Source organism: Sinocyclocheilus anshuiensis, unplaced genomic scaffold, assembly GCF_001515605.1.
Source record: "Sinocyclocheilus anshuiensis isolate Anshui unplaced genomic scaffold, SAMN03320099.WGS_v1.1 scaffold413, whole genome shotgun sequence".
In the NCBI taxonomy this organism is placed as follows: domain Eukaryota; kingdom Metazoa; phylum Chordata; class Actinopteri; order Cypriniformes; family Cyprinidae; genus Sinocyclocheilus; species Sinocyclocheilus anshuiensis.
The window spans coordinates 713128-718298 of record NW_015536481.1 but is presented as its reverse complement, the minus strand read 5'-3'; the positions used below and the strand labels follow the sequence as shown (position 1 = coordinate 718298).

The following is a 5171-nucleotide window of genomic DNA, read 5'->3' as shown; positions in this document are numbered from 1 at the left end:
TAGGCGTGGCTGACTCTGAACTTTTATAAAGAATATCTCTTTGGATTTGAGACTTTAGTCTTTGCAACTTTACAGATTGAAAGTTCTATTTGAAATCGCATCATATGACCCCTTTAACTTTTTATTTATCAAAGAAAAAGTTTATCAGGGTTTCCACAAAAATATTAAGCAGCAAAAACTGTTTTCAGCATTGATAATAACAAGAACCATTATCAATAACTGAGCTTCAATAATAAATGACTAAATCAGCATATTAGAATGATTTCTGAAAGATTGTGTGACACTGAAGACTGGAGTAATGGAATAAATTACATTTTAAAATATATAATATAGAAAACAGTCATTTTAAATTGTAATAATATTTCAAAATATTACTGTTTTTACTGTATTTTTGATCAAATAAATTCAGCCTTGATGAGCATTAGAAATTTCAAAAACATAAAAAAATTCTTAACTATTCCAAACTTTCAACTGGTAGTGTAATTATTTAAAGTTAACAACACATCTGTGGCAGTGTTTTAAAACTATATTCTCTCTTTGGCTTCAGTTCTTCAGATAGATTTCAGTGAGCTGGCGCTGGAGGAAATGATCGGTGTTGGAGGTTTTGGAAAAGTGTACCGTGCCATTTGGAAAGGGAAGGAGGTGGCGGTGAAAGCCGCTCGACGGGACCCTGATGAGGATGTGTCGCAGACGCTGGAGAGCGTCCATCAGGAGGCCAAGCTCTTCGCCATGCTGAGACACCCCAACATCATGGGCCTTCTGGGAGTGTGTCTGCAGGAGCCCAACCTCTGCCTAGTGATGGAATACGCCCGCGGTGGGCCGCTCAACTGGGCACTGGCTGGGAAACGCATCCCTCCGCACACGCTGGTGGACTGGGCGGTACAGATCGCACGTGCCATGCTGTACCTGCACTGCCAGGCCATTGTACCCGTCATCCACAGAGACCTCAAGTCCAGCAACAGTAAGACATTAGATCTTATGCCAGGCGTTTTTAAAAGTTTTGATGCCAAGGGCCCCAAATTATTATAATCCCCTTTCTAGGGCACCTCTTTCTAAAATATAATAATTATATTTTAGCAGCCAAATAATTTCAAGTAGAAAGATACATTTGTACATATTATAAAGAGAATATATGTTGTTTCTAAAATTAATTAATAGGATAAAATTATTTATATTTTATGTTAAGAAAGCAGAGTATTTATTTTGTATTAAGTTGACAGTGTATCTTTTTTCTACCAACTATATTTCAGTTTTTTTCTACCCACTATTAGAATAATGTTAGATGTATAAACCTTTAAAAATATTTGTTTTAAATTCAGTATTTACTAGGACTGTCAATAGAATTAAATAAATAGTTTTCAATAAGTGTTTAAAAAGGAAAATTAATGAAACAGAATTAATCTCTAATTCATTATTATTAATATTTTGTTAATTTCATGTGTATGTTGTTGTGTGTGTCAGTGGATTGTATAGTATTGTGTATGGAAGGAGTGTGTGTTGGTGTGTGTTTTTGTAGCTGGAGGGCTTGGCTGGTGTATTGGCTCTCTGAGTGTGTAAGTGGTTTGTAATCCTGTGTTTGGCAGTTGACTTGTCTGATTGGATCCTGTAAACCCAAAGCGTATTACAGAGGATTTGCACTCTCCTTCACTCCCTGCCACTTGATTGGCCTCTCAAAACATGTCCTGGGTTCTCATAGGCCATTTGGATATGATTAGAATAGGACCCTGCTGACAGTTGGATGCTGTAGTTCAAAGATAAGTCTCTAAGCTTTTCATTGGCTGTTATGGAAAAACAAAAGCAGCTAATTTTAACTAAGCAAACTTAGACAAAAACACACAGAATGTCACAGCTAAGCTGTGATGTACATAAAGAAGCATTTGAACTGTAAATCTAATATTAAACTTAACCACTGATTTCTAGTCGTGTCCTCTTTTGGAAGGCCAAACAAAGTAGTTTCGCTTTCACAACGAAGCACACAGCGTCACACATGGCGGGCTAGAGTGAGCGGCAGCCGGCGGGCTAGAGTGAGGAACGGCCGGTGGGCTTGAGAACAGCGCAGCCGGCGGATTCGACGAAGGAGTGTCCGGCTGGCTTGCGGCAACCACATGTGATGAGTGATGACTCCGGGCTGGATATCGTACTCTTTTGGAAGGCCAAACAAAGTAGTTTCGCTTTCACAACGAAACACACAGCATCTTCACGACATAGCGGCAGCAACAATACTACAGCGAGAATAAAAGTTACGCCTTCTTTCTTTGTGTGAACATTTGGGCGGTGTTATGCAAATCTTCCCACATCGTGACGTAGACATGTGTGGGCGTGTTAGAACGAGCCGTTTTAGGAGGGCGTGGTTGACTCAAATTTTATAAAGAATATCTCTTTGGATTTGAGACTTTAGTCTTTGCAACTTTACAGATTGAAAGTTCTATTTGAAATCGCATCATATGACCCCTTTAACTTTTTATTTATCAAAGAAAAAGTTTATCAGGGTTTCCACAAAAATATTAAGCAGCAAAAACTGTTTTCAGCATTGATAATAACAAGAACCATTATCAATAACTGAGCTTCAATAATAAATGACTAAATCAGCATATTAGAATGATTTCTGAAAGATTGTGTGACACTGAAGACTGGAGTAATGGAATAAATTACATTTTAAAATATATAATATAGAAAACAGTCATTTTAAATTGTAATAATATTTCAAAATATTACTGTTTTTACTGTATTTTTGATCAAATAAATTCAGCCTTGATGAGCATTAGAAATTTCAAAAACATAAAAAAATTCTTAACTATTCCAAACTTTCAACTGGTAGTGTAATTATTTAAAGTTAACAACACATCTGTGGCAGTGTTTTAAAACTATATTCTCTCTTTGGCTTCAGTTCTTCAGATAGATTTCAGTGAGCTGGCGCTGGAGGAAATGATCGGTGTTGGAGGTTTTGGAAAAGTGTACCGTGCCATTTGGAAAGGGAAGGAGGTGGCGGTGAAAGCCGCTCGACGGGACCCTGATGAGGATGTGTCGCAGACGCTGGAGAGCGTCCATCAGGAGGCCAAGCTCTTCGCCATGCTGAGACACCCCAACATCATGGGCCTTCTGGGAGTGTGTCTGCAGGAGCCCAACCTCTGCCTAGTGATGGAATACGCCCGCGGTGGGCCGCTCAACTGGGCACTGGCTGGGAAACGCATCCCTCCGCACACGCTGGTGGACTGGGCGGTACAGATCGCACGTGCCATGCTGTACCTGCACTGCCAGGCCATTGTACCCGTCATCCACAGAGACCTCAAGTCCAGCAACAGTAAGACATTAGATCTTATGCCAGGCGTTTTTAAAAGTTTTGATGCCAAGGGCCCCAAATTATTATAATCCCCTTTCTAGGGCACCTCTTTCTAAAATATAATAATTATATTTTAGCAGCCAAATAATTTCAAGTAGAAAGATACATTTGTACATATTATAAAGAGAATATATGTTGTTTCTAAAATTAATTAATAGGATAAAATTATTTATATTTTATGTTAAGAAAGCAGAGTATTTATTTTGTATTAAGTTGACAGTGTATCTTTTTTCTACCAACTATATTTCAGTTTTTTTCTACCCACTATTAGAATAATGTTAGATGTATAAACCTTTAAAAATATTTGTTTTAAATTCAGTATTTACTAGGACTGTCAATAGAATTAAATAAATAGTTTTCAATAAGTGTTTAAAAAGGAAAATTAATGAAACAGAATTAATCTCTAATTCATTATTATTAATATTTTGTTAATTTCATGTGTATGTTGTTGTGTGTGTCAGTGGATTGTATAGTATTGTGTATGGAAGGAGTGTGTGTTGGTGTGTGTTTTTGTAGCTGGAGGGCTTGGCTGGTGTATTGGCTCTCTGAGTGTGTAAGTGGTTTGTAATCCTGTGTTTGGCAGTTGACTTGTCTGATTGGATCCTGTAAACCCAAAGCGTATTACAGAGGATTTGCACTCTCCTTCACTCCCTGCCACTTGATTGGCCTCTCAAAACATGTCCTGGGTTCTCATAGGCCATTTGGATATGATTAGAATAGGACCCTGCTGACAGTTGGATGCTGTAGTTCAAAGATAAGTCTCTAAGCTTTTCATTGGCTGTTATGGAAAAACAAAAGCAGCTAATTTTAACTAAGCAAACTTAGACAAAAACACACAGAATGTCACAGCTAAGCTGTGATGTACATAAAGAAGCATTTGAACTGTAAATCTAATATTAAACTACTCTGCATTTGATTTATGACCTTTTCCATTCATGCAATACTGTATTCTAATGAGGTTTAGAGTTGGTGAAGTTGTTACAGTGATGGCTTTGACCAATTCAGCACCACTCTGGTGGACAGCTCCTATACAAAGCTGCCTGTCAATCAAATGCTGATGACTTCTGTTTTTTTGCTGTAGTCATAGTAACCTCTGTTTCATGTACTTAATCATCATTATTGACATTAACTCCGCCCCACAGTTCTGATTCTGGAGCGTGTGGAGAATGAGGATCTGAGCAACAAGACTCTGAAGGTGACTGATTTCGGTTTGGCTCGGGAGTGGCATCGGACCACGAAGATGAGCGCGGCGGGGACGTATGCCTGGATGGCCCCTGAGGTCATCCGCTCCTCGACTTTTTCCAAGGGCAGTGATGTTTGGAGGTGGGTGCCAAGAAATGTGTGTGAGTGTGTGTGTTTGTGACCTAGCTACACCAAAGGCAAGCCATCTTGGCAAGTCTTCAGCATCTCATACTGTCCCTGTGTAAACTTATAGAAAAAAAAAACAATTATGTTGAGAAAATTCTCCAGGAATGCAGTAAAACAAGTTAAAATACATTTTTAGCCCATTTGGGAAACTTCAAAAACATATATTGTTTATGAAATGTCCATATTATGAAATTAGGCTTCGTTTTTGATTAGTCTGTAGTTACTGTAATTTGCTTAATCTAAGAATAATAGAAATGTTGTTATAGTTAACTAAAACTATAAAAAAAAATGCTAATTGAAATAGTGCTGAAATAAAATAAAATATAAATATTTGATATTTTTGAACTTGAAACTAACTAAAAAAATTAAAGTTAAAAGTTTTGCCTTGACGACTAACTGAAATAATACAGGTGTGAGTGCTAAAATGAAAGCTAAATAGAAATATAAGAAAAAACTAATTTTA

At 37.5% G+C, this 5171-nt stretch overlaps 1 pseudogene; it reads left to right on the top strand.

Annotated features, from left to right (window-relative positions):
• LOC107683463 (mitogen-activated protein kinase kinase kinase 9-like) overlaps positions 1–5171 on the top strand; it is a 16618-nt pseudogene that overhangs the window by 2872 nt on the left and 8575 nt on the right.